This window comes from Ceratotherium simum, chromosome 4 (assembly GCF_057802395.1).
Source record: "Ceratotherium simum simum isolate JZ-2026a chromosome 4, ASM5780239v1, whole genome shotgun sequence".
In the NCBI taxonomy this organism is placed as follows: Eukaryota; Metazoa; Chordata; class Mammalia; order Perissodactyla; family Rhinocerotidae; genus Ceratotherium; species Ceratotherium simum.
Genome location: NC_141903.1, coordinates 18107171 through 18124856, shown reverse-complemented (window position 1 = coordinate 18124856; position 17686 = coordinate 18107171). Strand labels below are relative to the sequence as shown.

The 17686-nt window shown below is 41.1% G+C and overlaps 1 protein-coding gene across 2 annotated transcripts in view; it reads right to left on the bottom strand.

Moving 5' to 3' along the window:
- Window positions 1-17686, bottom strand: part of ATP10B (ATPase phospholipid transporting 10B (putative)) — a 300183-nt gene that overhangs the window by 173185 nt on the left and 109312 nt on the right. For both annotated transcript variants that reach the window (XM_087429455.1, XM_087429456.1), the window contains exon 3: window positions 528-594. The gene's annotated coding sequence lies outside the window, so the exon portion shown is untranslated. The remainder of the gene's footprint in view (window positions 1-527; window positions 595-17686) is intronic.

Sequence of the window (17686 nt, the reverse complement as noted above, 5' to 3'; positions counted from 1 at the left end):
TCCGGCCGTGCTGAGGCTGCGTCCCACATACAGCAGCTGGAAGGCTGTGCAGCTATGACATACAACTATCTACTGGGGCTTTGGGGGAAAAAATAAATTAATTAATTAAAAAAAAAGAAATAAACAGAAGAGAGAGCCCACTGAAGATATTAGAACCCAGATCTTGGTGATATTCTAGAGCTACTCAATTAACCAACTATGGACCCATCCTACTTTAGGACTTCTTGTTGTGAGAGCTAATAACTTTGTTCTCATTATTTAAGCTATATGGAGTCTGCTTTTTCTGTTACTTACAACCAAGAACACATCTTAAGTGATCTGCACCTTGACAGTACTTATGTTGCTCTGGGGAATATAGATAATAGAGAAAAGTTAAGCCATGTATTTGGCATCTTATTTGCTAATGAGGCAAGATGATATTTGCTTAAATGGGTTGGAGGAAGGAATGGTAATTTAATAAAGCTCATCTTGGTGCCAGAGAGGAGTCTACATCCTATAACCAATGAATAATAGGAAAAACTACTTACTATTCACGCTGTTGCTTTCATTGAAACAAATGTCACCAGTCAATTCTGATTGTCTGTCAAAGCAAGCCTGCAAAACACAGGAGAGAAAATAAATACAAAATATACAATTTCAGGAGCTGACGTCAGCGTCATGGGGGAGTGAGCTTTCCTGTAAACTCTTCCCCTGATAAGATACAACAAAAGGAACAGTCACAGACCAACAATGGAATCCTAGACAGTGAAAAGCAAGATCGGAAACATCCACACTGCTGCACATCTGAGAGGGGAACATGCTGGGCCCCCGGAGGAAGTGAGGAGAGGTAAGGAGAACTCCTCTCCCTCCCCATCAGATCAGCGATCCGGGTCCGCACGGCTCCCAGAGAGGAGGGTGAGGCGGCCCTCTGCCGGGAAACCGTAGCTCTTCAGGATCTCTCAGCCAATGGGAAACTCCCACACAGAGGACTCAGAACTGCTACTGGGTACCATCAACGTCTGAGCACCCCAGAGAGGGGATAACGAGGGGCAAAGGAGAAGCCCCCCATACCAGGGACCTAGCAGGCAAAAGAGAGAGCCCCCCCTCCCCCGCCCCGCAAACCGGACCTTGCAGCTCAGCTGACCAGACCAGACCAACTGACTCATGGATCGTAGCGAAAAACCACGGCAGAGTGTCGGGGGCTCAGATTACACAGCCCTTTACCCCCACACAGTGGCGGCGGGTGGAAATTGCAACCAGAGATTTCCAGGGTGAGGAAAAACAAAGCCAATACAGGAACTACAATGCAAAGATACATGAACTCACCAGACCAGATGGAAAATGACAAGCACCCAGAAACCAACCCTGAAGACACAGAAATCCATAACCTAAACAACAGAGATTTCAAAATAGCTATCATAAAAAAGCTCAACGAAATACGAGACAACACAGACAAACAATTCAATGAGATAGGAGTTTCTTCACAAAAGAGATTGAAATCATAAAGAAAAACCAATCAGTGCTGATGGAGATGAAGAACACAATGGAGGAGATAAAGGAGAATCTGGAATCTTTAAAGAACAGAGCTGACAATATGGAGGAAAGAATTAGCATTTTAGAGGATAGGAATACAGATATGCTCCAGATGGAAGAGGAGAGAGAACAAAGACTAAAAAGAAATGAAGAAAGTCTCCGAGAAATATCTGACTCTATTAGGATATGTAACATAAGAATTATAGGTATTCCTGAGGGAGAAGAGAAGGAAAGAAGAACAGAGAGCCTATTCAAGGAAATAATAGCTGAGAATTTCCCAAATCTGGGGAAGGAGCAGGAAATACCAGTAAGTGAAGCCAACAGATCACCTAAATACGTCAATGGGCAAAGGCCCACTCCACGACATCTAGTGGTAAGGCTAGCCAGAGTCAATGACAAAGAAACAATATTAAGGGAAGCTAGACAAAAACAAAAAGTAACATACAAAGGAACTCCCAACAGGCTCTCAGCGGATTTCTCAACAGAAACTTTACAGGCTAGGAGAGACTGGAATGATACATTCAAAATACTGAAAGACAAAAACTTTCAGCCAAGAATACTCTATCCAGCAAAAATCTCCTTCAAATATGATGGAGAAATAGTAACTCTCCCAGATAAACAAAATCTAAGGGAGTTCATGGCCACGAGACCCCCACTATAAGAAATACTCAAGAAGGCCCTCAGGCCTGAATAAAAGAAGAGAAAGGGAATACAAAGCTTGGAGCAAGGAGAAAAATAGGTAGATAAACTCAGAAAAATAGTAGATCTTTACTGGAATAGGTTAGCAACCACTTAAATACCAAAAGCAAAGATCAAAGAAAGGAATTCACCAAAAATAAATTTAACCTCATCACTGTAAACACACAGCCACAACACAAGATAGAATAAGGTATAACAAGAACAACTTAGAAGGGGAAGAGGAAAGTGATTGAATTGACTTAGCATAAGGAAATAGGAGGCCATCAGATAATGGACTATCTCGTACACAAGATTTTTTACACAAACCTCAAGGTAACCACTAAACAAATAATCAAAACAAAATCACATATGATAAACAAAGAGAAAACTAGAAGAGTCATAAGACAGAACAACCAAACTGAATTGGCAGTCCGAAACAAATGGGACAAGAAACAAAGGAAACACAAAAGAACCAGAAAATAAGTGACAAAACAGCAACATTAAGCCCTCATATATCAATAATTACCCTAAATGTAAATGGATTGAACTCTCCAATCAAAAGATACAGAGTGGCAGGATGGATTAAAAAGCAAGACCCAACAATATGCTGCCTTCAGGAAACACATCTTAGCACTAAAGACAAGCACAGGCTCAGAGTGAAAGGATGGAAGACAATACTCCAAGGTAATGGCAAACAAAAGAAAGCAGGTGTTGTCATACTCATATCAGAAAAAGTAGACTTCAAGATAAAACAGGTTAAGAAAGACAAAGAAGGGAAATATATCATGATAAAAGGGACACTGCACCAAGAAGACATATCACTTTTAAATATATATGCACCCAACGTAGGAGCACCAATGTACATAAAGCAGCTATTAACAAACCTAAAAGGAGACATTAACAACAACACAATAATAGTAGGGGATCTTAATACCGCACTTACATCAATGGATAGATCATCCAGACAAAAAGTCAATAAAGAAATAGTAGACTTAAACGAAAAACTGGACGAGATGGACCTAGTAGACATATACAGAGCACTCCATCCAAAAACAGCTGACTACACATTCTTCTCAAGTCCGCATGGAACATTCTCAATGATAGACCATATGTTGGGAAACAAAGCAAGCCTCAATAAATTTAGGAAGACTGAAATCATAACAAGCATCTTTTCAGACCATAATGCTATGAAACTGGAAATGAACTATGAAAAAAAACTGAGAAAGTGACAAAAATGTGGAGATTAAACAACATGCTACTGAACAACCAATGGATCATTGATGAAATTAAAGGAGAAATCAAAAACTACCTGGAAACAAACGAAAATGAAAATATGCCATACCAAACCATATGGGATGCAGCAAAAGCGGTCCTGAGAGGGAAACTCATAGCAATACAAGCCCACCTTAACAAACAAGAAAAAGCCCAAATAAGCAACCTTAAATTACACCAAACAGAACTAGAAAAAAGAAGAACAAACAAAGCCCAAAGCCAGCAGAAGGAGAGAAATAATAAAAATCAGAGCAGAAATAAATGAAATTGAGACCAAAAAAACAGTAGAAAGGATTAATGAAACAAAGAGTTGGTTCTTTGAGAAGATAAACAAAAGCGACAAATCCTTAGCCAGGCTTACTAAGAAAAAAAGAGAAAAGGCTCAAGTAAATAAAATTAGAAATGAAAGAGGAAAAATTACAACGGATACCACAGAAATACAGAGGATTATAAGAGAATACTGTGAGAAATTATATGCCAACAAATTGGACAATCTAGAAGAAATCGATAAATTCTTAGACTCATACAACCTCCCAAAACTGAACCAAGAAGAAATGGAGAATCTGAATAGACCAATCACAAGTAAAGAGATTGAAATCGTAATCAAAAACCTCCCAAAAAATAAAAGTCCAGGACCAGATGGCTTCTCCAGTGAATTTTACCAAACATTCAAAGAAGATTTAATACCCATTCTTCTAAAACTATTCCAAAAAATAGAGGAAGATGGAACACTTCCTAAATCATTCTATGAGGCCAACATCACCCTGATACCAAAGCCAGACAAAGACAATACAAAGAAGGAAAATTCAGGCCAATATCGCTGATGAACATAGATGCAAAAATCCTCAACAAAATATTGGCAAACCGAATACAGCAATACATTAAAAAGATCATACACCATGATCAAGTGGGATTTATACCAGGGATGCAGGGATGGTTCAACATCTGCAAATCAATCAACGTGATACATCACATCAACAAAACAAAGAATAAAAACCACATGATCATCTCAATAGACGCAGAGAAGTCATTTGACAAGATACAACATCCATTTATGATAAAAACTCTCAACAAAATGGGAATAGAAAGAAAGTACCTCAACATAATAAAGGCTATTTATGACAAACCCACAGCCAACATCATACTCAACAGGGAAAGACTGAAAGCCATTCCTCTGAGAACAGGAACAAGGCAGGGCTGCCCACTCTCACCACTCCTGTTCAACATAGTACTGGAGGTTTTGGCCAGAGCAATTAGGCAAGAAAAAGGAATAAAAGAATCCAAATAGGTAAGGAAGAAGTGAAACTCTCACTATTTGCAGATGACATGATTTTATATATAGAAAACCCTAAAGAATCTGTTGGAAAACTATTAGAAATAATCAACAACTACAGCAAAGTTGCAGGGTACAAAATCAATCCACAAAAATCAGTTGCATTTCTGTATGCTAATAATGAACTAACAGAAAGAGAGCTCAAAAAGATAATACCATTTACAATTGCATCAAAAAGAATAAAATACCTCCGAATAAATCTTACCAAGGAGGTGAAGGACCTATACAATGAGAACTACAAGACATTATTGAAAGAAATTGATGATGACATAAAGAAAGATATCCCATGCACATGGATTGGAAGAATAAACATAGTTAAAATGTCTATGTTACCTAAAGCAATCTACAGATTCAATGCAATCCCAATCAGAATCCCAATGACATTCTTCACGGAAATAGAAAAAAGAATACTAAAATTCATATGGGGCAACAAAAGACCGCGAATAGCTGAAGCAATCCTAAGAAAAAAGAACAAAGCAGGAGGCATCACAATCCCTGACTTCAAAACATACCACAAAGAAATAGTAATCAAAACAGCATGGTACTGGTACAAAAACAGACACGCAGATCAATGAAACAGAATTGAAAGCCCAGAAATAAAACCACACATATACGGACAGCTAATTTTCGACAAAGGAGCTAAGAACATACAATGGAGAAAGGAAAGTCTCTTCAATAAATGGTGTTGGGAAAACTGGACAGCCACATGCAAAAGAATGAAAGTGGACCATCTGCTATCGCCATTCACAAAAATTAACTCAAAATGGATCAAAGACCTGAAGGTGAGACCTGAAACTATAAAACTCATAGAAGAAAATATAGGCAACACACTATTTGAAATTGGTCACAAAGGAATCTTTTCAGATGACATGCCTACCCAGACTAGGGAAACTAAAGAAAAAATAAACAAGTGGGACTTTATCAGATTAAAGAGCTTTTATAAGACAAATGAAACCAGAATCAAGATGAACAGACAACCAACCAGCTGGGAGAGAATATTTGCAAAACATACATCTGACAAGGGGTTGATCTCCATGATATATAAAGAACTCACACAACTGAACAAAAAAAAAAACAAACAACCTGATCAAAAAATGGGCAGAGGAAATGAACAGACACGTCTCCAAAGAAGATATACAGATGGCCAACTGGCACATGAAAAGATGTTCAACATCATTAATCATCAGGGAAATGCAAATCAAAACAACACTAAGATATCACCTCACGCCCGTTAGAACGGCTATAAACACCAAGACAAAAAACAACAAATGTTGGAGAGGATGTGGAGAAACAGGAACCCTCATACACAGCTGGTGGGAATGCAAACTGGTGCAGCCTCTATGGAACATGGTATGGAGATTCCTCAAAGAATTGAAAATAGAGATGCCCTATGATCCAGCCATCCCACTACTGGGAATCTATCCAACGAACCTGAAATCAACAATCCAAAGAGGCTTTTGCACCCCTATGTTCATTGCAGCATTATTCACCATAGCCAAGAAGTGGAAGCAACCTAAGTGTCCCTCGACTGACGATTGGATCAAGAAAATGTGGTATATATATACAATGGAATACTACTCAGCCATAAAAAAAGACAAAATCGTCTCATTTGCAACAACATGGATGGGCCTGGAGGGTATTATGTTAAGTGAGGCAAGCCAGAAGGAGAAAGACAAACAGTGTATGATCTCACTCATATGTGTAATATAAACCAACATTGACAGAGAAAACTGTATTGTGGTTACCAGGGGCAATGGAGGTGGGGGTGGGCACAAGGGGTGAAGGGAGTCATATATATGGTGATGGACGAACAAAAATGTACAACCCAAAATTTCACAATGTTAAAAACTATTAAAACATCAATTAAAAAAAACATATAGGCTTAAACCATAATATATATATATATATATATACACAATTTCATTTTGGCATCAGGAAGAAAGCAAGTATTTTGCCCTTTTCTCTCCGGCTAGATGAATCCAGCTTTAAATAAACTCCCTAGAGCAGGCTAGATGTTTTCCCCGGAGGTTGTTTCAATAGGAACAGTTTATTCCTATCAGGGAATCTGGTCTACTACTTTATCTGCTACCCTCCACAATGTACATCATGTTCCCATAGACTCCAAGCTAAACACCTAATTGCTCTATGAAATGCATACTGGCCCAGCCACTCAGTGCATTTCACGTCCTTTGCCACATCTACTGGTTCGAGAATGGGCATAGGAAATGATTCAGGCCAGTGAAAATCAGTCCTGAAATTTGTGTTGAAGATGTAGGAGAAGAGAAGATCTCTTTCTACAACACTTAGAATGGGGAAGATGCACTCCTGGAGCTGCCAACAGCCAACGTGGGAGATTATGGCTGCAGCTTTGGGTGAGAGGTACCAAGTTCTGATGTTATTTGGGCACCTGGATCCAGCTATGATTGAAATGCTGGAACTTTCCAGCTGTGTGAACCAATACGTACCCTTTTTGGCTTAAGCTAGCTGAGTGTTCTGTCTCTTCCAATCAAAAATCCTCACTAATATAGGGAGGTAGGGCAGGTATCACATTCGCACTTTCCAAAGTATGAAATGGAAGCTCAGGGAAAGGTTAGGGTGGAAGGTCCAGGACTCTACTCAAGGGCTCCTTCCATTCCAGTCTGCTGCCTATTCATTCAGTGATTCATTACAGTAAAATGGAAAGAATTGACATCCCCATTGTTATCTTTACTGACTTGTACATTTCTGCTTTGGAGAAAATGGAAGAGAGTTCCACAGGGTTACCAAGGGAGATAATCTACATTATTTTAGTAAAGCAGAGATTGTCATATACACACACACACCCCACACTATACAAGGCCACAGTAGGTGCCTTAGATGTGCACAGATCTTCTGCCCCAAGGATCTGCCCAGGCTGCAGCCTGGCTCTGGTTGAAGCCCTCTCTCCCCAGAGAACTGCAGCCCTCAGTCTATGGCCCATCTCTGCTTCCTCAGTCTCATCCTCCTGACCCGGTCATCCCCGTGCCAGCCCTGCCTGTTGGTCTGTGACCGGTCTGATCTCAAACAAACTCTCCACCCAGCCGACTGACCTGCCCAGTGCCCAGTCCACTCGCAGCGAGTCATCAAGCAGAGGTCACAGAGAGGAAGCCTGCAGCCCAAATCCTGCTTCTTTGTGTTTGGTTTGACTCACATTTTAAAAAATTGAGCTATATTTATACATTGAAAACATTTACAAAAAAACTTAGATTTGAAGCTTCAGGTGAAAAAAAATCAAAAGGACTGTCAACACTGTGTCCATTCCCACTCGGTGACATGGGCCGATTCTGAGTGGATCTGAGTCCTTTAGACGCATTTGCTCCATTCGCCATATTTCCCATCTGCCCTCCTTTCCTCATTCCTGCCACCTGCCTGGCAGCTGTAAGCATATGCATTTTCAACCCGTGTCCTAACTTTCTTACAACCTTTTGGGGCTAACCCAACGGAGATGCCACCTTGCCCTCCAGTGGCCGTGTCTGGAAGCAGCCTGTTTCTAGCCAGGTTCCTACCCCAGGCTCCAGTCCCTCCATGAATAAAGTCACAGGGGCACCACTATGTGACTTTATTTTATTTTTCCTTATGTTTGCCGTATCTTCCAAATCCTCTGCAAAAAATAGGATTTATTTGAGTTGGAAAAAAATATGTTTATAAATGATCTGTGCAAGTAAAGCTGCTGTGTCTGCAGGGGACGGGGGCTTCAGGGAGGCTGTGTGGCGTCATCTCCCTGAGTGAGATATCAGAAGACTGTCACTCTGTGACCTTTTATAAATAATTTCCCTCTCTCTACCTCAGTTTCCCCATCTATCAAGGGAGGAAGTTGAGCTAAATCAGAAGTAGTTAACTGGTGGCCCACAAGCAGCCTAGATGGTATTTTTTCTTTTATTAATTTTATGCCAACAGCTCAAAAGAAGGACATTTCAAGCAAATCCAGATTGCAGACTTCTCAGAGCTATCTAGCAACCATCGACAATGGGCCAGCATTCCCGTGTGACAACGATGATTAGATGGGAGTTCCCAGTCCACCTCAGTCCTCACTCCCTTCCTAGTAGACATACACATACCTTCACCACCTGATTTATTCATTTACGTCCCTGCCTGTCCTCATAGGCATTTGCTCTTGTCACCTTTGAATGAAATGTCCTCTAGGGACTCACCAGCCCCGATTCTGTAAGTGGAGGCTGGTAATCTGAGAGTTAGAGATGATCTGGAGAAGAGGAAATGTTCTGAGCAAAACGACCATGCTGTAGCATTCCAGTAAAACTTAATGAGTCACTCCTCCTCCCTTGGCCCAGAGTTGAAACAGCAAGACGCCCAGGCCTTTGTGAAGGCCCCACTACATAGTTAAACCTGAAAAGGCAACAGCCTTTCAGGCTGTTTTGAAAGTGGCAGAAATATTCTTCCGTTGGGGTTGCTAGCAGATTCTCTAAGTAATTTGCAATTCAAGTGTCTCTTTGTTTTGGATGAAAATTTGCTGCTATTTGGAAAGTGGGGAAGAGCTAAATTGCATCCTGCTGGTTTTACTTTGACTGTATCAAAAAAGAAACTGTTAATCTGGTTCCATAATTAACTTTCCTGTTCTAAAAAGGCCCTGGGAGAGAGTCCAGAGAGTAGCTGTCAACTCCCTGCTTCTCTTCTCAATAACTGTTTTCAATAGGATGCCCTGAAAGGAGAATGGATCCAGGTGGGCATTGGTCTTGATTTTCTCTTTCTCTGGTTTTTCTTCCTCTTTATCCCCATCCAACCAACATTTAGTTAGCTTTAGAGTACTGTGCTGACTAGAGGGGAGGTATAAAGATAAATAAATTCTTGTAGAGCTGCCAGAGAACATAAGTTAATTTTCCTTTCTTCCTTCCTTCCTTCCTTCCATCCATCTATCCATCCATCCATCCACCCACCCATCCATTCATCCATCCATCCAAAATGTGTTAGGTTTCTATATTAATGCCAGACACTGTGCTAGGCATTGGTATGTGATAATGCAAAAATGACTTAATCAGCATTCAAGAATCTAAAGTGAAGAGATGACTTTGACAAGGGCCATTGCAGTTGGCTTCGTGGAGAAGATAGTATTTAAATTGGATTTGACCCCTGTAATATCTGTGCATTTCCATGCATGTGTACATACATCCCTACATGTGCATAAAATGCTTCAGGGACAGGACAATTGATGCAAACAAAGGCATGGAGGCTGGAAATTAAGTTTGACGAGCAAGGGGAGACCACTTTGGCAAGAGCAGAGGCTTTGGACTTGTGAATATGTTACATTATAGAGCAAAAGGAACTTAGCAGATGGAATTAAGGTTATAGACCTTAAGACAGGGAGAGTCTCCTGGATCATCTGGGTAGACCCAATGTAATCATATGGGTTTTTTTTAAAGGTGGAGGAGGAAGGAGGAAGGGTTGATCAGAGATATGTGATGATAGAAGAAGAGGTAGGAGAGATTTGAAGCATGAGAGGGACTTGATCCACTGTTGCTGGTTTGAAGATGGAGGAAGGAGGTCAAGAGCTAAAGAATGTGGGCAGCCTCTAAAAGCTGGGAATAGGCCTTGGCTGAAAGCTAGCAAAAAATGGGAGACCTCAGTCCTACAAATGCAAGGAACTAAATTCAGCCAACAACCTGTATGAGCAAGGAGATGGATTTTCCCCCTAGAGCCTCCAGAAAGGAACACAGCTCTGCCAACACCTTGATTTTAGCCTAGTGAGACCCGTGTTGGGCTTCTGACTTATAGAACTATGAGATAAATAAATAAAGTGATGCTGCTTTAAGCCTCTAAGTTCGTAGCAAGGTGTTATGGTAGCAAAAGGAAATGAATACACTGACTATCGTTTTAACCTTCATCCATTGTTACATTTGATATAGCACCAGGTGGGGCTTGAAAGCTGCCTGTGCTAGTTAGGACTTGGTGTGACTGAAAGTAACATAAAACCCCAAATAACTGTGGGTTAAACACCTCAAGTCTTATTTTTTTCTTTCAAGAAGTCTGGAGCTAGGCAGTCCAGGGCTTTCCAGTGAGGTACTTCTACAGAGTCATCAGGACAGTAGGCTGACTCCAACTTTCTGTTCTACCGCTTCCAGGGCTGGCTCTCATTCTTCTGATCCAATATGGCTACCGGAGCTCTAGCCATCACATTTGAGTTCCAGGCAGCCGGATGGAAGAAGTACAAAAGAAAGCTGTTTCTTTACGAGTGTTTCTCAGTAGTTGCATGCAATGCTTCCACTTACATCTTGTTGGCCAAAATTTGATCACATGGTCACGTATAGCTCTCTAGAAGTCTAAGGAGGGCAATATGCTCAACTAAAAGTTAGGATTGTCACCACTAAGGAGATAGGAGAAGGGATTTGGAGAGATAACCAACAATATCTGCCTTCGTGTAGTCATCTGTTTTTGAGATTTCTGAATGGTTCTAAAAAGGCTACCATTATGAAAATGACTCTGGCTGGGATGCAAAGTCTTCCCTCCACGCTGGCTAAATGCCCTTCTCTCCCTCTTCCCAGTCCTTTTTCCTAATTCCAGTTTCTAGTCTGCACTAGTCCTATCCAATCTTAAGGGCCCATTTCAAATCTTACCTCCTCTAAGAATTTTCCCTAAATTTCACTCAGAGGGAAATAATCCCCCCCTTCCTTAAACTTTTATAACACTGGGTTTACATTTACTCCTTGTCACACTCCACCTTATGTGAGAGCTATTGCTATATGTGACAGTGTCTCTTTCCTTCTGGAATGCAAACCATTGTCTTATTCACATTTGAAAGCCAAAAACATGGCATGAACTCAATATATGTGAGACATAGCAGAGACTGTTAATTTGTCTCCCAGTATCCATAGTCCCCTGTTCCTTTTGGAAGTAACTCCCCTCCCTTGCCCTAAATGTGATCTGTGTACATGGATGTCCAACTAGATATTTCAGTGCCCAGTCTCCCTTGGGGTTATGTGTGACCACGTGACTAAGTTAGGGCCAATGGAATATGAATGGGAATGATATTTGCAAATTCTGGGTCATCTCCATAAAGATAAATCTACTTGCCAGGACTCTTCTTCCTGCTCCCTTCCTGTTGGCTGGAAAACAGTAGGCAGTTTCTTTGGAACTACAGATGAAAGCCACATGTTGAGGATGACAGAGCCAACTGGCCAGCCTACGACTCAGAATGACCTCATGGAGCTGCCTACCTGCCCTAGATTGCTCTCCCACTTTTGGACTGTGAGGGATACACAAACTTGCTCTTCTAAGCTGCCAGACTTGGTCTCCATGACAGCAGTGTATCTGTGCCTTAACTCATTCACATGATTGATGGAATTGGTCTCTCAGCCTGTGGACAGAAGTGTGGCTTCTTTTCCCCTTGTCTTTTTCCAGGAGAGTAACACTAGCCTAAAATGATGAGACGTAAAATACTAAACATACAATTGAATGTACATATGCCATGCCTTAAAAGCAGCCAAGGGCACTTGATGGTAGGTGTGAGCTCAGGCTCTGTCATTCTGATTAGCTGGGAGAGTTAAGCAAATAGGTTCACACCAAGCATTTTATTATTTCTGGAGTCACTCTTGAAAATATCTTTAATCAGAAGTATGTCCAGACAGACTTCCTAAATACTGTTTCGCACCAACATTCATTGCTGATTCATTCTTCTCAAACCCATCATTTTAGAAAATTGTCTTTTGCTGCCTAAGTATTTCTTGCCATTTGAAACTTTCTTTACGAAGTTCCATTTTTTGCTATACCCCTTTAAAAGCCTATTTAGAGAATTCTGCTGAGCATTTATTTCCTAACAGACTATTAACAACAAAATGCCTAGTATTTGTATGCTGTTTAATACTTTTCAAAGCTCCTTCACAATCTAATAGCATTTAATCATCAAGGAAGCCTGGTAAATTATTTAGCTTAAGTATTAGTATTCCCATCCCTAGATCAACAGTCATCAACAAGAGTGGGGTATAACAGTAGTGTTTAGTTATTCACTGTGAAGTATATTATATTACTAATCATATTTTTTGTAGATAATAAAATGTCATTCTTTTAATTCATCTCAAATACAGTAGACAGTTTTTGAAGAGCTAATATGTTCCAGGAACAGTCTTCAGCATGGGGGTCACAGTGGTGAATAAAATAGACAATATCCCTGTTCTTAAAGATCTGGTGGACAGTTGATGAATCATCACATTTTGAGCAGGATAGTAGATGTCTACTGTCTGTCTGTCCTGCATCACCCCCTTCCTCTGGGCAACGGCGTCCCTGCTGCTCCAGCCACGTGATTCTGACCGAGTTGCTGACGACAGAGTGGGGCAGGTGATCCGGGCCTGGCTTTTCTGAGTACCGTGTTTCTCTGGCCACTGTGATTGGTTCAAGGGAAGTCACATGACCCAAATAGAAGCCAATTGAAGTCTTTTTTGGGATTTACAACTTATGAAACAGGAGGAGATAGAAGCTCTTCTTTGATTTGTCATCACTGGGCTGGGATGATGTAATCCTGTAGCCAACTGGGGCAGTATCTTTTGCCACATGAAGGAAACCTTTTCTGCAATAGAAAAGTAGAGCTAAGAAAGATAGGAGGTGAGGAGTCAGAGAGGCAGGCGTTGAGGGACAGGCAGTGACAGCAATTTGGAAGGAGACAGACTATTTAGACCAGATACTAAAACAATGACTGCCACATAGTAGGTCCTCATTACTTATTTGTTGAAATGAAAAAAGAGAGCTGAACACTACCTTTGAGACCCTTTGGGAGTGCCTGTCACCCAGTACAGTGTGTTGAGTGGAAAAATGCTCAGAACCTATTTCTTGAATGAATGAACGAATAGCACTATATTGATTATGTCTTTGACTAGGTGGAAGGAGTTAAAGGAGGATTGAAAAAATTCTCACCATCCTATTTTATCATAATTTTCACCCATTTTCTCAAAGTACTGAAAAGCAGAATGGTAGTGAAGAAAAAGGGCTTAGATATGAGGTGGGTTTGGCTTTCATTTCTGGCTTCATCAGCAACCAGCTGGATGATGTTGAGAAAAAAATAACCACCCCCTCAAACAGGTTTTTGATGAGGATATAATGAGGGAAGTATGAAATTTTAAGCAGAGAAGTTGACATATACAGGCATGTGTTGCTTAATGATGGGGATACACTCTGAGAAACGTGTTGTTAGGCGATTTTGTTGTTGTGCAAACATCATAGAGTGTACTTAGACAAACCTAGATGGTATAGCCTACTACACACTTAGGCTATATGGTTCTAGTCTTATGGCACCATCGTCGTATATGCAGTCTGTCGTTGACTGAAACGTCATTATGTGGCGCATGGCTATAGTCAAGATCTCTAATGCTATCTATATTTACTAAACCAATTTTTATTGAGTGAGTGTCTTCTATGTGCCAGCATTATCTCAGTCCTGGGATACAGGAGGATGAGACCGATGAGGCCCTTATCCTCAAAGAGCTTCTGTTCGAATGAAGGGAGATGCTAACAAAGTAAAAACCAAATAAATGAACAAGTAATTCAACAAAATAATACAGGCCATGGATAATAAAGTAGGTATAGAAATGAACAGAGCCTCCTCTAGACTGAGTGGTCAGAGAAAGCCTCTAAGGGAAGATGGCATTTGAGCTGAGATCTGGATCCAAAAAGGAGCCAGCCACAGCAAGGCATGGAGAAAGAGTGCTCCAGACAGACAGAATTATAAACACAAAGGTCCTGAGGTCAGAATAAGCTTGGTGTTTTGGAGCAATTGAAAGAAGGCTGTGTAGCGGAGTATAAAGAGTGAAGGAGAGCATGGCAGGAGGAGCAGTCTGAGAGATAGTGGCCTAATTGACCAGCCGTTTAGACTGATGTGTATTACGGGGCAGACACTATATTAGGAACCAGAAGTACAAGCATGAAAAGGCAAAAACTACCTCAAGAAGTTCCCAATCTATCTAATCTCACCAAATTTTGTTAAGGGAGGTTTCAGGTGAGCTGAATTTTCTACAGCCACATTTTCACCGTATCTCAACCTACTGGTATCTATGTCTTTGCCAATCTAACTGGGTTAGAGGCAGGAGATAGTTCTGTGTCAGGCTTTCTCCACTGAGCCGGCAGTTAAACAGTAAACATGAGCTTGCCCATGGGAGAGAAAATCTGTATATTTAATGTAATTACACCTCATCAAGTACAAATTCCATCTGCGTGAACCAATGCAATGTTTTAGAGGAGAGGAAGTGATGATAACACCCATCAGAACCCTAAGTGGCGAGTTAAACTCCATTTTTGTGAAGGGTTGCACTATAAGTCAAGCACTTTACATACTGGCTGTCCTTAGCCATTTTCTGATTTCTCTCTGTAAAGTCATTTGTAGGTATTGCTATGTTTTATTCATGTGAACTTCGAAGGTCCAGAGGGCTCAGAGAAGCAGAGGGAGATTTATCTATAAGCTCAAAAAGCGTCGAGTACAAAATTGCTCAGAACTTGGGCTTAAATCAGAGCAGAGTGAGATGTCAATCCATTTCCTGCAACAGTACCTGATCATTCTCTCCTTGGGTGACCTTGTCCATTCTCATGGCTTTAAATACTATCTATAGTCTAAAGATTCTTAAATTATATCTCCAACTGAGACCATGCCCGTGAGTTCTAGACTCATGTATTCAATGTCTGATTTGACTTCTTCACTTGGATGTTTCATAAGCTTCTCCAACTTAACGTGGCTCCACAATAACTCTCCACTATCTGGTGCTACTTGCCCTCCCCAGCATTCTGTTCCTTTCTTGTTCTCCACCATCATTGTAAATGGTACACCATCTAGCCATTTGCTCTTGATTTATTTTTTCTCCTCATTCCAAACATCTAGTACATCATCCGAGTCTTGTAGGATCCTCCACAAAATGATATTTCAGATCCATCCTCTCATTCCCATAGGCACAATCACTACCGAAGTCCAAACTTCCACCATCTGCTGCCTCGAACAGTGCTACAGACTCCCAACAGGTTCTCGCTTCACTCTTGCCCTCCCATAATCTGTTCTCCATAGACAGATCTTGAAAATGCAAATTAGACCCCCCTTCCACACACGCATACTTAAAACACTTCAATTCATTGTACTTTGAGTTTTATTCACACTTTTTCCCCAGACGACGAAGTGAAAAGTGGTACCTGACCCCTCTGCAACCTTATATCACTCACCTTCCCCATCCGGCTCTAAGTTCTGGCCACAGTGGCCTTCTGACTGTTCCAAGAACATGCCAAGCTCGTCGGCCCTTAGGGCATTGTGTTTGGGATAGAATGCCTTCTCCAGTCTTTTTGTATAGTTGGCTTCTTCAAATCTCACCTAAGTTTCACACAGCCCTTCTCTAATTCCTCTACCTAAAGTAGCATAGTCAGCAATAGACTCATAGCACTCATTCATAGCAATTTCCACATTTCAAAATAGCACTCTTTTGTTTTATTGTTATTGTTGTTGTCTGTCTCTCCCATATTATAGTATGTTCCATAAATGCAAGGAACAAATTCATCTTGTTCATTATTGTCTCCCTAGCCCTAAGCACAGTGCCTGGCACAAGGTAGGTCCTTGATATTTGTTGAAGGAATAAGTAAATGAACGCTTGAATAGGTGAATGTTTCTCATTGATTGTAAGGATGGAGGCCAAAAATATCTTCTAAACTTTATAGGACATACCCACATTACCCATGTTGTTGGGTACAATCATTCAAGACTAGTGTAGAGAGAAGTCTTGACTCTGGCATTTACCCTACTGTCTTGGGTAAGTCATTTCCCATCTCTCTTCCTTGGATTTCTGCACCTGGCTCCTTTGCTAGTACCGAGACCTCCAGTATGTCACTTAACCTCTCAGTTCCAGGGTACTCGTAGTGCACTGAATAGTGGTCTCCCAAAAGATATGTCCATGTCTCAATTCCTGGAACAGTGACTGTTTCCTTATTTGGAATAAGGTCTTTGCAGTTGTGATTAACTTAAGGATCTTGAGATGAGGAGATCATCCTGGATTATGCAGGTGGGCCCTAAATCCAATGACAAGTGTCTTTTTAAGAGAAAGAGAGAGGGAGATCTGAGACAGAGGAGAAGGCCGTGTGACCCCAGAGACAGAGACCAGAGTGATGTGGCCACGAGTCAAGGAATGCCAAGAGCCACCAGAAGCCGGAAGAAGCAAATAACAGATTCTCCCCTCGAGCCCTCAGAGGAAGCACGGCCCTGATTTTGGACTTCTGGCTTCTAGAACTGTGAAGCAATGAATTTTTGTTGTTTTAAGCTATCAAGTTTGTGGTAATTTTTTATGGTAGCTCTAGGAATCTAACACAATGTTCATTTGTACTGTATGTATGACTGAGGGTCACAGGGTCTCCTTAGGCCAGAGCCCAGTCTCTAATGTCACCATACCTAGCGACCCCACCAGGCCAACTCTAGAAATTTTACCAACCAATGTATAGTGCAGTAAAAACAGCTAAGAAGGACAGTCTTAGCCACATCATGCCACAAAGCCTTCTTAAAAATTCAATGTTCATATTCCACTTCCCATAGTAGCTGCTCTTTCCCCCTCTTCTCTCTGTGAGCTCTCTCCTGCAGCCACCATTAGCCACAGGGAATCTCCTCTCTTCTTCATCCTCACTTCTCCCCAGGTCTCCTCAGCCAACACATCAGCAAGCGTTTAAGGAGGGCCCAGTCTTGCCCTCGGTGCTATGGAGATTTCCACTTCCACAAGCCATGTGAAAACATTAATAGTAATAGTAATAATGGTAGCTGTAGCAATAGTAGCTAACGAAAACTGGTTGTCTATAATGTGGTAACCACAGCGCTAAGCACTTTTTGTGTGGTATTAGCTCTTTCAACCTCCAAAAACCATACCTCCTAAATGAATTCCTTCACAAACATATTCAGGGTTCAAGGTCTACCATCACTTCCTC